This window comes from Lathyrus oleraceus, chromosome 1 (genome assembly GCF_024323335.1).
Source record: "Lathyrus oleraceus cultivar Zhongwan6 chromosome 1, CAAS_Psat_ZW6_1.0, whole genome shotgun sequence".
NCBI lineage: Eukaryota > Viridiplantae > Streptophyta > Magnoliopsida > Fabales > Fabaceae > Lathyrus > Lathyrus oleraceus.
In genome coordinates this window covers 372,373,562-372,394,125 of record NC_066579.1, presented here as the reverse complement: position 1 = coordinate 372,394,125, position 20,564 = coordinate 372,373,562, and positions in this window count along the sequence as shown.

The window sequence follows — 20,564 nt, the reverse complement described above, 5'->3', positions numbered from 1 at the left end:
CGCTGGTATCGACCCTGCTGACGAAGGTACAGCCTCTGACACAGGGACCGATCCTACATTGCCTTCTGTCGAAGGGACAGGGTTAGATACTGGGATGGATTCGTTAGGATTATTTGGCTGGTTCGCCATTTTCCTTACTCTTGTTCTTTTAGGTATTTCTACTTCGGACACGGCTAATTTACCGCTTCTCAGTCTCATACAAATGAAGAACAGATTTTGACTAGCGATTATCTAACTTTCTAAATTTTTTGCACTGTCCCACTGGGCGTGCCAATTTGTTCGCTGTGAATTTTGGCGAACAACCTCTGGTTTACCAAAACTTGTAGAATTGGGTCACTTGCAGGATCAACCACACAAATCCTAGGACATGTGCAAATTTAGATGGTCTTGAAGATATCTAACATCATTTTTATATCTTTCAGTTCTGTTCTCTGAGTGTTTTACGTCGAAATGTGTTGATTACAATGTTAAGTGGATGTAAATTTAACAAGATAAAGTAAATGGCGGAAAATAACTGATGAAATGTAAAGTGTCGAAAAGTAGAAAGTGCAGAAAGATAAATGACTGGAAAACGTAAACGAAATTTGTAAAGAACTTTAAACTTTATAAAATAAACTTTGAAAGAATTGGTGTTTGTTTACACATACATTTTCCAAATATGACTCTTTTCTCTCACACGGGTACTTTGAGTGTTTTCAGGAATTTTGTATATAGTAATTCTTCACACACTTTTTCAGATAATAACTACCCTATATATACATAAATAACATAACTGTCATTAACGACTAAATCCTAAAACTACGACACATGGCTTTCCTCCTTTCGCCAGATGCTTCCACGCGTCTTCTGCCAAACGTCACAACTTTTTAAATTCAAATTTATACGTTAAGTCGAAATGACGTCTTCCTTCAGGATGTTTGTCGAATTATCAACATACTGCAATGTTCTCCATGTCTGTCGAAAGTATCTTTCTAGCTGCAAATATCTTTGTCGAAATGACGAAACTTCCATTTTGTCGAAGTATCGAACCATACTTATTTATCAAATCGTTCCAACCCACGTCATCATTTGTCGAAAAAATCATTTCTTACACCAAATCTCATGGCGTCGAAAACGCACGTATACATTCTGCTACTCAGATACGATCTAGCGTATGATCCATTCTGATCTTTTATCCTCAGATACAGCCTAATGGACGACTCATTCTGCAACTCAGATACGGTCTAGTGTATGACCCAGTCCGGCTCTTCTCATCAGATACTACCTAGCGTACGGTACATTCTGAAATGTAGTCTAGCGAACGACTACTTTTTATCGCCAGATACAGCCTAACGGACGGCTCATTCTACTACTCAGATACGATCTAGCGTACGATCCATTCTGATCTTTATTTCTCCAGATACAGCCTAACAGACGGCTCACTCTGCTACTCAGATACGGTCTAGCGTATAACCCATTCTGATCCTTATCTCATCAGGTTCAGCTCACCCTAATATCACCTAATGGATGACTCATTATACGGTCTAGCGTACGACCCAGTGTGACACCCATGTCTTCAGATATGGTCTAATGTACGACGCACTCTGAAGCTCTCATCATCAAACTTTTTGGATGACATCTTTAAGCCCATCTCCATCAAGACTATCTTTTAATTAACAAGTGCAAATTTTTGGGACATTCTAAGTGTTCAATAATCTTCCACCTCCAGATCACGAATGACGTACATACCATTCTAATTCTCTCGGTTTAAGAATATTGAACAGGGGCAGCTGTCATACCCCAACATTTGCCTGTTAATTTTTATGATAAATTGATTCATGCATGGCATTCATTTCACATTTGCATTCATTCATTAGCATACATTCTCATATAAATTATAAATTTTAATTTATTTATTATGTGATACAGATATAAAAAATAATAATAATTTTGGTTATCTGTATGATATAAATAAATTATATATATATAAATAAAATAGTTTTAATTTAATGATAAATAAAAATAGATTTGAATTTTAATTGTATAATTAAAATTTTAAATTAATTTTATTTGTTAAAGCTCATTAAATTATAATAACTATTTTTTATAATTTAGTGACTCATGTTCCATTTATTCATTATTTATAAATAGTATTTATTTAGTAATTCACGTGTTTTACTTAATAAAATTTATTTATAAGAGTAACATTTTTTTAAGCCCATAAATTATAAAATAATTTTGGTTGATATAAGTAAGAATAATTTTGATTTTTTTTTTAAATGATGAAAGTAAAAATAGAAATAGGTTTAAATTTTAATTCAATTATGTAACTAAAATTTAAATTAATTTTTATTTAAATTATTCATTATTTATAATAATATTTGTATATAATAAATATTTAGCAAGGTTAAACCCTAACTCTCATAAAGTATAGAAATGGATCCAAATATTTAGCAAGGTTAAACCCTAACTCTCCTAAAGTATAGGAAGGGATCCAAATATTTAGCAAGGTTAAACCTTAATCCACACCATTATAAATACTTCATATGGCTGCAGCGAGAGGGAAGAGGGAAAAAGAGGGGAGATACAGTAGAAGAAGATACACAAGGCGAGGCAGAAGCAAGAAGATTCACGGGCAGGGAAAAGAGAAGCAACCATAAAGCACTCATAGCCTGAATAAGAACAACACACATACAGTGAGCAAGCTAGAAGAATCAAATCTCCAGTAAGTGTTCATTAGGGAATTTGCATCCAGCATGATTACCTTGCAATACTCCTTAATTCATGCATGAATAATATTGGTTTAATATATATATTGAGATGATGTATTCATGGTTTGGTGGATGTTGATATTGCTTTATTCAAGTATGCATCTGTTCTTGATATGTCATAGCATGTTGGAGAAATTCTGTTTGCATGATTAAAGAATTATATCTGTCATTTAATTATTATTATATGAGTGTTGTTTCTAGCATGATTATGTTTATTTCACATGCTGTTATTACATAATAATGATGATGATGATATAATGGTGATAATATAAATCATTGGTTGTCTTTAACATGTATGTGTAAGGTTTGTTTTATCATTATCACTTGCAGTAAAGAGAACTAATACATGAGTAAAATAATATAAGCTTCTTGATTTGTGCATGGCTATTTTTATTATTGCATGATGATTACATATGATCTTATTTTATGTGTGTGCTTTGATATAAGATGAAGTTACAGGTTTGTTATATTCACATGAAAGAAACAGCATGAGAAAAAATAAAGTAGCTTGCCGTAAGAGAGAAAGCTGTAACATGCATGGTGGTGTTGTGTCAAAATTGAAAAATCCAGGTAGAATTAATATATATTTTAATGAAGGCGAATAAATAACAAATGGACCAACATGGCTCGTTGGTAGCTCCCCCCTCACTGCAACTTAGAGGTCCTGGGTTCGATATTAGTTATTTAAACTAGGATATAATTTAATCTAGTTTATTAATTAAATTTTCATATATCACTTAATTAATTAAAATAGGCTATTTTGAATAATAAAAATCTAATTATATTTTTTTTAGGTTTTATTATTTTGTAAGCCCTTTTAATTTTGTACTCGTTAATTAAGATTTAGATATTTTATATCCCCTTTTAAATTATGTACCCCCCATCCCGAAGCCATGTAATAGCGTAGTCTTGTTTTTCACACTTTAATTTTTCCATACTGTGAATATAACTGTCTACATGTATGCTAATAGGATTGCATGGAAAGATAAATAATCGTACTTAGATAAATTAATTCAAGATAATATATCCGAATCCAATCATTTCCACACTTGCACCTCTAGGGTAACCTTCTCTTTGTTGCCTTACGATATTACGGTCATGTCCCGCGAATGTGGGGATACCCTTAGCAAAGACCCTTTCGATTAAATCATCATCATTCCTAAACAGATAAGTCATAGTCCCTTCGATCAAAAGGTCAATGTCCCTACAAGATAAATCATAGTCCCTCGAACGTTGCCTTCGAATATATGACCTTGTCCCTCGAACGTTGCCTTCGAATATATGACTTTGTCCCTCGATGACCCTTTGTTGTAGCCTACGATTAAATGATGATCGTCCCTTCGAATGCTAAGGTATCCTTACAAATGTTGCCTTCAATGGCCAATCGACGACCCCACGATGTTCCTTTACATCCAAAGGATAAGACTACTTACTTCTCAATAGTAAGGACAGTTTTACCCTCCTAAGGATAGGAAATACCTATAAAGACCTTGGTTAGGTATAACTCTTAAATGCTTGCTCACAGCTTAAAATACTTTTCACACCTCACACTTTTCAAAACATCTTTTAGAAAATCACCACTTGGTATACATTCGCACCAGAATCATCGCCGAGTTATATTTTTCTAAACATCTTTCAAAACCAAACGAGATAAACACTTTGTAGACATTCGTACAAGAATCATTACAAAGTTAAACTCTCCTTTCAAAATATTTTCTAAACACACCACATTTCTCAAACACTTTCTCAAACAAGGAAAACATAAGTGAGTTAAGCAATTAAGAGCCCATGGATAACCATGGATACAAAGGGTGCTAACACCTTCCCTTTGTATAATGTACCTCCCGAACTCAAAATCTAATCAAGGTCTTTCCTGTTCTTTTTCGCCTTTCCTTATTGGATAAAAGAAAAGTCGGTGGCGACTCTTGTTATCCGCAATATTGCTTTTCAAAGCAAAAACACAAAGTTAGTTCACCGTATCACAGGCGGCTTAGGCAAAAATGAGCGTCTCGGTGGATTGAAAACCCGAAAGGGAGATCCAGGAAAAAATTAGAGACATAAAATAGAAAATTTATCCTGGTAGATTAAGTACTCCATCTTGGGGCAATCTAGGCAAAAATTAAGGATTATGGCAAGTAACTGCACCCGACCGGTTTTGAGTCAGTCATTTGGTTTTGATTCTTCATTCTCAACCGAAGACAAGCACAATGGATGTTGAAGTCGGTAGGGAGAGTAGTGATCATTGTATTTAATGTAACCCTTTTCCATGTAAATTACCATTTTCAAACTTTGTAAAGATCTATGGAGTCTCGTCATTTATGGACTACCATTCTATTAAATAAAGTTGAGCTTTTATCCAATTATTTCTATTCTTATTTACTTCTGCTAAATAAAATTGAATTATTATGATGATAATTTTGAAATAAATTAATGAATAATTATTATTTTTTTAAAAAAATAATAAAAAAAATCACTTTAAAAATAATTGATTTCAGTAAGGAATGTCAACAACAATCTAAGAACAGATAAATCTTGAAGAGTGAAGCATTGTTGGTCTTCCCACCAAGTAGTTGGTTTGGTAACTATTTTCCTCCCCAAACAACTCGTCATGTATCCCCAGCTTGGCTGATGAGTTTCTCCCTGAGTATTTCATCATCCCCAGTAGAGACGGTGGGTCTCATCTCCAATTGGGTTGATGATCGGTCCCCTTTGCAAATTCATATTCCCCAGCTGAGGTGCTCATGTTTTATGTCCCTGTAAGGCCCCAATTTTGACCCTAAGATCCCTCATGGCATCATAACGTTGCATTTGCATTGCCTCAAGGATCTTTAGCATCTTGGTTCCCTTTGCCTTTGGGTGGGACTCCTTGTGATTGGTTTGAGATCACCAAGCATGCTTGAATTATACATCATTGTTTCTCTTACTTTTGTTTACTAACAAAAAGCACAAAAATGTGTCACTAACATCTTTTGTTTGAAGTTTGAGTATCATCCAAGACACTTTGTGGGTTCTATTTAGATGATCAGTCAACACAAGGGAATGGCTTGAGATACTTCCAACAGGTTCAAATGGGGTCTATTCGTCAGTCAAAACGTTAATCTTGAAGGAGCAAAGGTTTGTTCATGAGCTGTCATGCTCGCTAGGCGAGCAGAATGGGTCGCCTAGCGAGTCCCAAGAAAAGCCACCAGAATCACCTACGCTCAGAGGAATTTCTTGAACTGTCATGCTCGCTAGGCGAAGCCCACGTGTTTAAAAAAACGAAAAACAAAACGAATAAATAAATAAATAAATAAAATATAACATAAATTTTTTGGACTTGGGCCTCTCTCATTTGAGCCCACAGGTCCACAAAAATCAGGTTATAAATTCAGAGTTTCAGTGAAACAAAAGGAATTTCATTCCTATTACCCTGGCAGGAAAAAGATAGTGAGAGAAGAGCTAACAGAGTTCAGAGCAACCTCTAGAGACTGAAGGGAACTCATCGGCAAAGAACCAATTCCCTCTCATATAAACCCTCAGATTGCTTTGCAAACCCAACCGGGCAATTCAATTTCATTCGGTCTCTCCAGTTAGGTTTGCCTTATTCCCATTACTTTATGCTTTTAATTTGAATGCTCTGAATGTATGAGGTATTATGAGTTTTGTTTTGTGAGGGCTCATATGACTCTTGCAGAGATGGCTTGCCTGGTGTTCCACTTTATTTGTGGGATACCACCTGGAGGTCTATTCCGATTACATGTACTGACTCGCTTTCTTTGATGGTGTTTAGCTTGGAAGAGTCTTTGGGTTTCTTATTTATCTAATTGTTGTTACTCTGGATCTTTATCCGTACGGTAGATCTCTCGATCCCTTTACTTTTCCCGCATGTTACCGATTTCTTAGGTTTCGTATAGTCTCTCGTGGCATGTCATTTAAGGTAGCGCGGTTCCTTCATCTAGGACTGCCTTTTTGCATAAGCATCCCTAAAACCCCAAACTCATTGATTTTTCTTCTCCTAAGAACATGTTATCTCCTTCTACTACAGGCGAGTAAGTCTCCAAAGGTCGAGCATCCGGTAGATTGCATAGTAACGTCGTTCACCCCAAAACACAACCCTTACCCCATAGGTGGTCGAACTACATTTTGCTCTGATTTTCATCCCAGATGAGATACGTAGGCATAAGACGCGATGTCTTAGCGAGCACACTCCTCTTTAACCCATAGGTAGCCGAGCTACAAAGACTCTGATTCTCAGATTCAGATGAGATACGTATGCAGTGGATGTGACGTCCGCGCGAGTCATTTTCTTTTGACCCTTCTTTTAGTAAGTAGTACATTAGATAAACATACACGCTTTTCTCATCCCTTCAATCATGTTTGCACAAATAATTTTTTTTTTTAAAAAAACAACAACCTTTGCAACAAATGTGAAAAGGGCTCCCTAGGAGTACCTAGGATGCTTTGGGTGCCTAATACCTTCCCATTGCATAACCAACCCCCTTACCCAGATCTCTGACATTTTTACTAGTTTTTGATTCGATAAAACTTTTAGGTTTTAGTTCGCTTTCTAACCATTCCTTTGGATAAATAGAAGTGCGGTGGCGACTCGACTTGTATGGTTTACCTTGGATTTAGTCAATATCTCTAATGGTAACGAATACCCCGCTACAGGAAAATGGCGACTCTGTTGGGGATCGAAACATCCTAGTGGGTTTTGCCTACTTTTCATATTTGTTGTATTGTATTGTATATTTTTTTTGTGACATATTTTTGTGCAATTTGGGATTACTGTATTGTATGTAATGATTGAATTGTTTGAATATTAATTCCTTGTATGCTTGGTGATCTTTGTGAGATGAGTTCTATACCCGGACTCGAGTGCACTTAGGATAGGAGAATGGCATAGTCTTGTCGACTTGTGTGGAGTTATTCCTTAGCAAGTTGACTTGCAAGTCCATTCACTTGGTGGAGGTCATGTTGGGATCAATAATGTCACACAAGTAAGTTGTGGTTAGACATTACTCTTTCCAATATAGACCTTAGAAGCCAAGGACCTTAGTTTACCAAGCCCATCTTGGCCTATTCTTAGGATGTAGTGCGAAAGTCGTTCAAGTGTAAGATTTGATACGATTGTTACGCGATACTACACTCATAAGAGTCTCTCTTGAGAATATTTTCGGAATACGAGTAGTCGTTTCTCCAATAATATCCGAAAGATGGGATGATGACTATGGGAACCTCTTGTAGAACATGTTTGGTAGGTTTAAACCCTAGTACACTCCCTTTTGGGTGGTTCTTAACCTAACTCCATGCTCGTGACTTACAACAAACCCTTGATTCATGGTTGATCTGTTCATGAATCCTTAATATCAATGGAACTTGGGTGTTGATAAGGTGTAAACCATAATCCACCAAAATGGATGATTGATATTAAGGATAACATGATCCATCCCATGACCTTTGTTTGGTGTGCTTTGCTTGACCCTTGAGTGTGATTGTTGCATTCATGCATTCATGCACCCATTTGCATTCATATCATCAAAGTAATGAGAAAATTTTCAAGGAACTTAAGAGGTCTATTCGCAAAATTTTCAGACATGGAAAGACAAAGAAGGAATACAAAGAAGTACAGCTTCAGGCAATCAGATTTGAAAGAGTTAAGGAATCTGACATCCTATGTATTAGATCCTTTGGGTTTCAAGGCTCGTTTTGGGAAGCTTCTTCCTCTTCTGACTACTCAGGTGGATGAAGGATTGGAGAGTGTATTGGTGCAGTTTTATGATCCCTTGTACCGTTGCTTCACGTTTCCGGATTTCCAGCTTTTGCCTACCCTTGAGGAGTATGCTTACCTTGTGGGTATACCTATTCTAGACCAGTTGCCGTTCAGTGGCTTGGAGAGTATTCCTACTTCTCAAGAGATAGCTGACATGTTACACATAGATGAATCTCTGGTTGGTGCTCATATGACTACCAAAGGAGGAATTCAAGGTCTCCCTTCTGAGTTCCTCATTGCTCAAGCTACTATGTATGGGAAGGCCATGAGTGAGGACGCCTTTGAGGCCATATTTGTACTTCTCATCTATGGGCTAGTATTATTCCCCAACATCGACAAGTTTGTGGATGTGAACGCTATTAGGATCTTCTCTACTCTTAATCCCGTTCCGACTCTGTTGGGCGATACCTACTTCTCTTTGCATATGAGGAATGCAACGGGTGGTGGCACCATTGTGTGTTGTTTGCCTCTGTTGTATAAGTGGTTTATTTTTCATTTACCTCAGACGGTCGCTTTCAAGGAGAACAAGGAATGTCTACGGTGGTCCACGAGACTTATGTCTCTCACTAATGATGATATCTCTTGGTATAACCATGTGTATGATGGTGTGCAGATTATTGACTCTTGTGGCGAATTCTCCAATGTACCTCTTCTTGGTACATGTGGTGGGATTAACTATAATCCTGTTTTGGCACGTCGGCAGCTTGGGTTCCCCTTAAAGGATAAACCCAATAATATTCTGTTAGAGGGTGTATTCTTTCAGGATGGTAAAGATCCCCAAGGCTTGAAAGCTAGGATGGTCCGCGCTTGGCCCAAGATTCATAGGAAAGGAAGGAAAGAGTTGGGTCCTAAGAATTGCATCGCTTTGGAGCCTTACACTGTTTGGGTTAGGAAGAGGGCGTCCGAGTATCTCATGCCTTACGAGTATCCGACACCTACACCTATGATTATGGCTGGGCCTTCAACCCTCCTTAATCAAGGAGCAGAGGAGTTGAGAGACGAAGACCGTTCACGTGCCTGGATCCGTGAACGTGAAGAGTTGCTTCAGCAGATTAAGGAGAAGGATGCGTTGATTGAGTTTCTTGAGCATCAGGTTATTGATGACCCTGATGATGTATGAACTTCTCTACTTCCTCAGTCTTCTAAGTTCTGGAAGAGGAGGTATGATCGACTCGTCAAAGAGAAGGTCGATATGGAGGCAGCCTACGAGAGGGAGGTGAAGAGGCTTCGCACATCTTATCTTCCTGTGTCCCGAGCTTTAGATGATTGTTTCTAGGGATCCATAAGATGATTATTTTCCCTTTCTCTTGTATATGATTGACGATGCTGCACTTCTTTTCCCTGATATTATTTGATGAGATATTTCCATATTTGATAAAATGCTTAATATTTCCAAAATTTGCAAATAAAACTCTAAAGTTCCTTTGAAATAAAAAACACATCATATGCACAAACATTGCATGCGTCATATGCATAAGCAGGTTTTGTTTCCGGTCCCTTCCCCTGTGGTCTAAATCTATGTCCTTCATTTATTTTGAAGACAAGCTGACTCACCGGTACTACACTAGAGCCAATATTTCAAGACCATGGATTCACGAGGCAGGCACCGTGACGTCCACCCTACACCAGAAATTGAAATTCGTGAAAAACAAGAAGCTGGTGGTGGTAGGGGGAGAAAGGGCTCTCCTGGTTAGCCATTTGTCTTCCTTCTCTTATATAGATGATGAGGTTGAAGTTGGAACTCCTTTCCAAGCTTTATCTATTGATGAGCCTATTGAGAAGAGAACTCCTTCATTTGCTTCCTACAAAGATGCAAAGCTGGCCATTGAGCGTGGTGCAACCACTGGTTTAGGAAAAATGATTGAGTTAGAAGACAACGAGTCCCGGGCTGGCATAGGTTTTTCTTCTGGTACTTTTAACAAGCAAGGGTTATTCAAGAGTGGAGGTTTCATCCACACTGGTCTAGATGAGGAGGCTGCTGCCGTTTTAGAAGAAGATGCAGAGGATTCTGGCAATTTCATCATCCCTGGAGGGGTCTGCAACAATTGGGTCGCTGTGGATATTCCAACAGTTGTCCATAAGTCAACGTAATGATCACTTTGTTTAAAAACCCTTCTCCCATGCCAAAAGGAGGAGTGATAACATTGCTGGAAACATAAATACAATGATATTTTCATTCAATAAATTCATGTTAAATGTTTGTTTTTTCCCATTTATTTTCCCTTTTTGTTTTTGCATGAAATTGGTGATCACATAAAACCTAAAAAATAGAATAAAATCGATCTTTTCATATGCATAATGATTTGCCTTGTTTGAATTCTAAAGATTTTCATATCCAAAATCATTATGTAGGTTGATTTCTAAACCCATTGAACATAATGACCCAACACCATCTCCCAATTTTGAATTCCCTGTATTTGAGGCGGAAGAAGATGACGTTGAAGAGATTCCTGATGAGATCACCCGTCTACTTGAGCATGAAGAGAAGATCATTCAGCCGCATCTTGAGAATCTAGAAACAGTCAACTTGGGGTCTGAAGATTGTGTGCGAGAGGTAAAGATTGGGGCACTTCTGGAAGAATCTGTTAAGAAGGGGTTGATTAAGTTGTTACGAGAATATGTTAACGTCTTTGCCTGGTCATATGAAGACATGCCAGGTCTAGATACTGATATTGTCCAACATTTCCTACCTTTAAAGCCTGAGTGCGTGCCTGTAAAGCAGAAGCTCAGAAGAACTCATCCTGATATGGCAGTGAAGATCAAAGAGGAAGTTCAGAAGCAAATTGATGCGGGGTTCCTGGTGACTTCTATATATCCTCAATGGGTGGCCAATATTGTGCCCGTGCCTAAGAAAGATGGAAAAGTCCGGATGTGTGTGGACTATAGAAACTTGAATAAAGCTAGTCCGAAAGATGATTTCCCTCTACCACATATTGATATGTTGGTAGACAATACAACTAAATTCAATGTCTTCTCGTTTATGGACGGATTTTCCGGATATAATCAGATTAAGATGGCACCCGAGGATATGGAGAAACAACATTCATCACACCTTGGGGAACATTTTGTTATCGAGTGATGCCCTTCGGTTTGAAGAACGCCGGAGCCACGTATCAACGAGCTATGACCACCTTGTTTCATGATATGATGCACAAGGAGATTGAGGTATATGTTGACGATATGATTGCTAAGTCAAGAACGGAAGTTGAACATGTAGAGCATTTGTTGAAGCTTTTCCAGCGTTTGAGGAAATATAAGCTTCGTCTGAATCCCAACAAGTGTACATTTGGAGTCCGTTCTGAAAAGTTATTAGGCTTCATTGTTAGTGAAAGAGGTATTGAGGTTGATCCTGCAAAGGTCTAAGCAATACAAGAGATGCCTGCGCCCAAAACTGAGAAGCAAGTCCGAGGTTTTCTTGGCCGCTTGAATTATATCTTCAGATTCATATCCCACATGACTGCCACATGTGCGCCTATATTCAAGCTCCTCCGGAAAGATCAGTCCCATGATTGGACCGAGGATTGCCAGAAAGCTTTCGACAGTATTAAAGAATATCTGTCTGAGCCTCCGATTCTGTCTCCGCCCGTAGAGGGAAGACCTTTGATCATGTATCTGACTGTTCTTGAAGACTCGATGGGTTGTGTCCTTGGTCAGCAAGACGAATCAGGGAAGAAGGAGTATGCTATTTACTACCTGAGTAAGAAGTTCACTGATTGTGAGTCTCGATACTCAATACTTGAAAAGACATGTTGTGTTTTGGCTTGGGCTGCTAAGCGCTTACGCCAGTATATGATAAATCATACGACTTGGTTGATATCCAGAATGGATCCAATCAAGTACATCTTCGAGAAGCCTGCTTTAACAGGGAGAATTTCCCGTTGGCAGATGTTGTTATCTGAGTATGATATTGAGTATCGAGTTCATAAGGCTATTAAAGGTAGTATCTTGGCTGACCATTTGGCACATCAGCCTATTGAAGATTATCAGTCAGTTCAGTATGACTTCCCGGATGAGGAAATTCTGTATTTGAAAGTGAAAGATTGCGATGAGCCTACACTTGATGAAGGGCCAGAGCCTGGTTCCAGATGGAGTATGGTGTTTGATGGCGCTGTAAATCAGTATGGAAATGGTATTGGGGCCGTGATTATTACTCCTCAGGGCGCGCATATTCCTTTTACAGCAAGGCTAACTTTCAAATGCACGAATAATATGGCTGAGTATGAGGCCTGTATTATGGGATTGGAGGAATGTATTGATCTAAGGATCAAGCATCTTGATGTATATGGTGATTCGACCCTCGTTGTTAATCAGATTAAGGGTGAATGGGAAAAGAATCAGCCTTGCCTCATTCCATACAGAGATTATGCGAGGAGGATTTCAACGTTCTTTACTGAGGTTGACTTCCATCATATTTCTCGAGATGAGAATCGAATGGCAGATGCTCTTGCTACACTTGCTTCAATGATTGTGGTTAAATTGTGGAATGAAGTCCCCAATATCGCCGTGATGCGCTTGGACAGACCAGCTCATGTATTTGCAGTAGAAGAAGTAAAAGATGATAAGCCGTGGTATTATGATATCAAGTGTTTCCTTCAGAGCCAGATTTACCCGCCTGGGGCATCTGTAAAAGATAGGAAGACTTTGAGGAGATTGTCAGGCAGTTTCTACCTCAATGGCGAAGTGCTTTACAAAAGAAATTTTGACATGGTTCTGCTCAGATGCGTGGATAGACACGAAGCAGACCTGTTAATGACTGAGGTCCATGAGGGTTCATTTGGTACTCATTCCAATGGACATGCCATGGCTAGAAAGATATTGAGAGCAGGCTACTATTGGCTGACAATGGAGTCTGAATGCTGCAAATTTGTGAAGAAATGCCACAAGTGTCAGATTTATGCTGATAAGATTCATATTCCCCCGACACTTTTGAATGTGATCTCATCACCATGGCCTTTCTCCATGTGGGGAATTGACATGATTGGCATGATAGAGCCGAAAGCGTCCAATGGACACAGATTTATTCTCGTAGCAATTGATTACTTCACCAAGTGGGTTGAAGCGGCGTCGTATGCAAATGTGACCAGGCAGGTGGTCGTGAAGTTTATCAAGAATCAACTCATATGCCGATATGGTGTGCCAGATAAGATCATTACTAATAATGGATCTAACTTGAATAACAAGATGATGAAAGAGCTGTATAGTGAATTCAAGATTGCACATCATAATTCTTCTCCGTACAGACCCAAGATGAATGGGGCTGTTGAAGCTGCTAACAAGAATATCAAGAAAATTATCCAGAAGATGGTTGTTACGTACAAAGATTGACATGAGATGTTGCCATTCGCTTTGCATGGCTATCGTACATCTGTCCGCACTTCAACAGGGCAACCCCTTTCTCTCTTGTTTATGGCATGGAGGCGGTACTCCCAGTAGAGGTGGAGATCCCATCAATGAGAGTCTTGATGGAGGCCAAGTTGACTGATGTTGAATGGGTTCAAAGTCGTTATGACTAGCTGAACTTGATAGAAGAAAAGAGATTGACTGCCATATGCCACGGTCAGTTATATCAGCAGAGGATGAAGAAAGCTTTTGATAAGAAGGTCAAGCCTCGTGTGTTCCGAGAAGGTGACCTTGTGCTCAAGAAAGTCTTGTGTTTCGCGCCCGATTCCAGGGGCAAGTGGACTCCAAACTATGAAGGTCCATATGTTGTTAAGAGAGCCTTTTCAGGCGGTGCTTTGATACTTACAACTATGGATGGGGAGGATTTCACTCGTCCTGTGAATTCAGATGCAGTCAAGAAATACTTCGCCTAAAAAAAACTGAATAGCTCGCTAAGTTGAAAACCCGAAAGGGCGGCTTAGGCAAAAATGAGTGTCTCGGTGGGTTGAAAACCCGAAAGGGCGATCCAGGCAAAAGTTAGAGACATGAAAAATGAATATAGGTATCCCGCTAGATTGAGTACCTCATCCTGGGGCAATCTAGGCAAAAATTAGGGATTTGGCAAGTAACTGCATCCTGACAAGACTTTGTTCTACAACTGTCATCCGTTAGAAATCCTTACTCATTATCAGCCAAAGCTTCAAATACATCGGATTCAGAATTGGTGGAGAAATGGTCATTATGTTCAATGTAGCCCCTTTTCCAATATATATCCCCAATTTCAAATTTGTAAAGATCTATGGAGTCTTGCCATTCGCAGACTACCATTCTATCAAATAAATTTGAGCCTTTTATCCGATTATTGGCACTCTTATCTGTTTCTATTCAACAAATGTTTTGCATGTTTTGATTAAGAAAATATCATTGTTTTAAACAATCAAATTTTTTATAATTTGTTTTTAAACAAAGTGAACATTCACAACGACGAAAGGATACTTAGGAGATCCTCAGTGCTCTCCCAAGGGTGGTACGATCCCCAACAGGGTAAGATTTTTGTCCATATTCCTGGCATGACTGTATCTCCTCCCTCCGGAACCCCTTGTGGTTTATCCTACCAAGTGGATTGCTTGTTGAGAGTCACCTCTCTTCCCTTCAGCAGAGTAGCAATCTTTCTTCCTCAGCAGCTTGGATCTCTTTGGGCAAGAGCGGTATTTGGTGGTTGATCCCGATAAATCCTTTATCTCCTCGGATAGATTCCCCAGTAGAGTTGTTGGTGTGGTGGACCTTGTTTGTGATAACTCTCGTCCCCAGTTGGAATGATTGATGATTCATCCCCTGCAGAGTTCTTTACTTCCTAGTATCTCTGATCCCTAGTAGATTAGATACTCTCCGGTGAACTTGGCTTTCTCTCTTGAGATGTAGTACCGGGTGGTTGATTCCTGGACCTGGTTGTGTTAGATATGTCTGTCTGTCAGCATACATCATACATAAACCACGCATATTCATGCATAATTATAACATTCAGATATTCATGTTGCATTCTTTGCCATATATCGTTGTTTGTTGTCTCCTGCTATTTGGTGATATACTTCCCCGAGCAGATGTGTGTGTCTGATCTCTCCATATAGAGTCAGCTCCATAAGCAGAAAGCGTCTATCCTTTCTTCCATATTCCCCATCGGGTTATATCCTCGTGGATGTTGATTGTTTTTGTTCCTTCCCAACACATATACTGGGATGGTTTTCCCCATTGAGTTATATCCTCACCGGGACAAGTCTTGATTTGGTGTGCCTATCTAGTTTGATCCTAGATCGGTCTCTTGAGACTCTTTTCCTGTTTCCCCGTGGTAAATGAATAATTGCTCAATAATTAGTAATTATTATCCCCGACGGAGTCTGTGTTTCTCTACCCTCATACCGGTAGTTGTAAACCCTATTTCTTCCCTTTTTGCAGAGTAACTATTTATGCTCATCTTTAATTGGTGACAGTTATCTTCATCCAATATTCGGTGATGATATCCCCTCATCTGCTTGGATAATTGCCCTGATTACGCAATTTATCCCAAGCGGGTCATCTCTCGTCTACCTTGTTGTTGTTGGTAACGATTGTTTCTCCCCTGAATTGGTCATCATTATATACCTAGTTTCGGTATCCCGATGCCTTTTCTTTTCGGTCGATTTATCCTTTATTAACCCAGTAACCGGTTGTGGATAATCGTCCATGCGAGTATATTATCTATGTTATGACGGTAATAGATAGTATATCTCATGCACTCTCGGGTCTGAAGCCTTTTGTTCTTCCCCAGTTGAGTAATATTTGTATCCCCTTTGTGGAGTCTAATATCCATCCTGTAATCGAGTTTGCTTTTAGCCCTCTTTTGGATGATGAGTGTTTTGGGAATATTCCCCAATTCATGCCTTGGTTGGTAACCTATTATATGCCCAGTAACCGGTATCCCTGGTGTTCCTTCCTCTCTGCTCCCTATTATGACTTTTTGTCCCCTGTGGAGTCAGAATCCCTGAGTTGAAGTATACCTTTTAGGTTTTCCTCAGACGTTTTGAAGTTTTGATATCTCTCACCCTTATGCCAGTCTTGGATATTCATCTCTTCCTGAGCATGTTGTATCTCTCACCCTCATACCTGGCGTTCATATCACATGTCTCCTTGAGCTTATTACCCAGTAACCGATAATACCTCGTCCCGCTGCTTTCCCAGGAGTGTCCTTGTGGACATCCCCAGCGAAGTCCCTTAGTGGATTGTTTTCATCCGGATTTTATCCGAAGTATCCGCTGTGGATAGTTTTTTGCTGTATTGGCATATTCCCCAATACATGCATCTTCGAGTCAGCTCGAGTCTTTCCATTGGATCTTTTCCCTTTGGAATTCTGTTCCCCACGCTTTGAGTCGTGACCTGCTCGCGCATTTTTATCCCTTTTCTATCCCCAGGAGAGTCCCCAGGGTCTTGGTCCCATGGAGTGAATTGCTCATATGGATTATCAGTGGCTTCTGATTTCTTTGCTTTTGTGGACAGATATCTCCACAGAGTGCTACCATTTTTCATACCTACATTTGCATCATGAGGTCTCTTAGGGACCAAAATTCGTCTCTTTGTTATTATTTAAGCCCATTTTACCCCGTCGAGACGAAGATTTTAACTTTCACTTCTCCGGCTAGAATGACCTTAAATAGGGGCATCTGTAAGACCCCAATTTTGACCCTAAGATCCCTCATGGCATCATAACGTTGCATTTGCATTGCCTCAAGGATCTTTAGCATCTTGGTTCCCTTTGCCTTTGGGTGGGACTCCTTGTGATTGGTTTGAGATCACCAAGCATGCTTGAATTATACATCATTGTTTCTCTTACTTTTGTTTACTAACCAAAAGCACAAAAATGTGTCACTAACATCTTTTGTTTGAAGCTTGAGTATCATCCAAGACACTTTGTGGATTCTATTTAGATGATCAGTCAACACAAGGGAATGGCTTGAGATACTTCCAACAGGTTCAAATGGGGTCTATTCGTCAGTCAAAACGTTAATCTTGAAGGAGCAAAGCTTTGTTCATGAGCTGTCATGCTCGCTAGGCGAGCAGAATGGGTCGCCTAGCGAGTCCCAAGAAAAGCCACCAGAATCACCTACGCTCATAGGAATTTCTTGAACTGTCATGCTCGCTAGGCGAAGCCCACGTGTTTAAAAAAAATGAAGAAAAAAACGAAAAATAAATAAAATAAATAAATAAATAAATAATAATAACAAATAAATAAATAAATAAATAGAATATAACAGAAATTTTTTGGACTTCGGCCTCTCTCATTTGAGCCCACAGGTCCACAAAAATCAGGTTATAAATTCAGAGTTTCAGTGAAACAAAAGGAATTCCATTCCTATTACCCTGACAGGAAAAAGATAGTGAGAGAAGAGCTAACAGAGTTCAGAGCAACCTCCAGAGACTGAAGGGAACTCATCGGCAAAGAACCAATTCCCTCTCATATAAACCCTCAGATTGCTTTGCAAACCCAACCGGGCAATTCAATTTCATTCGGTCTCTCCAGTCAGGTTTGCCTTATTCCCATTACTTTATGCTTTTAATTTGAATGCTCTGAATGTATGAGGTATTATGGGTGAATTTGATACCCTTTTGATACATGTGTTTGACAAGAGGTTTAGGCCTCCTAACCTTGGTTGCTTTTTGTGAGCTTTTTGTGAATTTTAATGGCATGATTCATGTGGTTACATTTTGATTTGGGGGAAACTCTTGATTACCCTATCTTGTTTCTCTAACCTGTTTGTTGAGTTTTGTTTTGTGAGGGCTCATATGACTCTTGCAGAGATGGCTTGCCTGGTGTTCCACTTTATTTGTGGGATACCACCTGGAGGTCTATTCCGATTACATGTACTGACTCGCTTTCTTTGATGGTGTTTAGCTTGGAAGAGTCTTTAGGTTTCTTATTTATCTAATTGTTGTTACTTTGGATCTTTATCCGTATGGTAGATCTCTCGATCCCTTTACTTTTCCCGCATGTTACCGATTTCTTAGGTTTCATATAGCCTCTCGTGGCATGTCATTTAAGATAGCGCGGTTCCTTCATCTAGGACTGCCTTTTTGCATAAGCATCCCTAAAACCCCAAACTCATTGATTTTTCTTCTCCTAAGAACACGTTATCTCCTTCTACTACAAGCGAGTAAGTCTCCAAAGGTCGAGCATCCGGTAGATTGCGTAGTAACGTCGTTCACCCCAAAACACAACCGTTACCCCATAAGTGGTCGAACTACGTTTTGCTCTGATTTTCATCCCAGATGAGATACGTAGGCATAAGACGCGATGTCTTAGCGAGCACACTCCTCTTTAACCCATAGGTAGCCGAGCTACGAAGACTCTGATTCTCAGATTCAGATGAGATACGTATGTAGTGGATGCGACGTCCGTGCGAGTCATTTTCTTTTGACCCTTCTTTTAGTAAGTAGTACATTAGATAAACATACACGCTTTTCTCATCCCTTCAATCATGTTTGCACAAATAATTTTTTTTAAAAAAAAAACAACAACCTTTGCAACAAATGTGAAAAGGGCTTCCTAGGAGTACCTAGGATGCTTTGGGTGCCTAATACCTTCCCATTGCATAACCAACCCCCTTACCCAGATCTCTGACATTTTTACTAGTTTTTGATTCGATAAAACTTTTAGGTTTTTGTTCGCTTTCTAACCATTCCTTTGGATAAATAGAAGTGCGGTGGCGACTCGACTTGTATGATTTACCTTAGATTTAGTCAATATCTCTAATGGTAACGAATACCCCGCTACAGTCCCCCCAGTTTGTGATTTATGGTTGAACCCTGGAAATCCGAAACCTTTATTTGGTTTCCATTTGCATTTAATTGTGGCATAACTTCGGTAGTTTCTCCTTTGTGCGAATCAGACCTGGTTATCTTTGCCTTAGAATTGGTTTATTTCACAATTTCCAAGAAGAATTCGATGATTATTGAGGAATGCGACGATCTTGGTCACAACATCCCCATCAATTTGCTTAAATCCTCATGCATAATTTTATCTCTTGTATTCCTCGGCGGAGTTCATCTTCTGATAGAAGTTCCCTCTTTCCCGATAGTGTTTGATTTGGAGCAGTATTTGATTTAGTCCCCTGCAAGGTTGTCTCCCATTTGATATGGTGTTGACCTAAAATTCCCCGCAGCGTTGACAATTTGGATCATCAGCAAATTCTTTCTCTATCCTCGGCATGTTTGGTTGATCATCCTTCATCAGTGCTCTCTCCCCGTAGAGTTTGTCGTGATTGATTGGAAGCATGCTCTCCATGTCTTTCCCCAGTCATAGTTGATTTATTCAGAGCTAGATGATTTATTTTCATCCCTAGCATTTTCTCTAGTTGGTGTTTCCATCTTATTGAGATTAGCCGAGTGTTTTAGTGATGATTCAAATCTTTGTTATTTGTATCCTTTGTGTTGTTTTGTCAGCATAACCATAACCATAAACATGCATATTCATGCATAAAACACAACATTAGATATATTTCATTATGCATTTTATCGCATTTGATTTTTTTCCTGATCCCTTGCTTCGGTAATATTATCTACCCGTGCAGTTTTGGTGTGTTTGTCTTCCTTCAATTGTAGAGTGTCAGCCACTTAAGTAGAAAGAGTTTAATATTTCTCATTCCCCACTGAGTTATTTCCTCGTGGATGACTATTATTTCAGTTTCCTCCCCAAACAGTTATCTGGATGGAACCACTCTCCTTGAGTTATATCCTTATTGGGTTGAGTCTTTGTTTGACCGTTTCTTTCTAGTTATTACCTAGATAGATATTTTTGTTCCCCGGGAGTCTATTACCCAGTAACTGGTAATATTCTTCTCAATTTTTGAGTACATTACTTTTGTCCAATACCCGGTAAAATGTAATCTACTTCTTTTGTTTCCCCCAGCGGATTCGTTTTCACGTCTCCCTAGGTGGTCTATCCTTGATATGTTCATCTTAACTGGTGACGGATATTCTTCCTCCTTGGTTTTCTACCCAGTAAAAAGATAGTCGTAATCCCTATTTTCTTCCCCAGAAAGTCTATCATTGATATGTTCACTTTGACTAGTGACGGGTTTTCTCTTCTTTTTGGTATTCTACCCAGTATCTGGTAGTTGTAATTCCTACTTTCCCCTGTGGAGTCTATCCTTGAT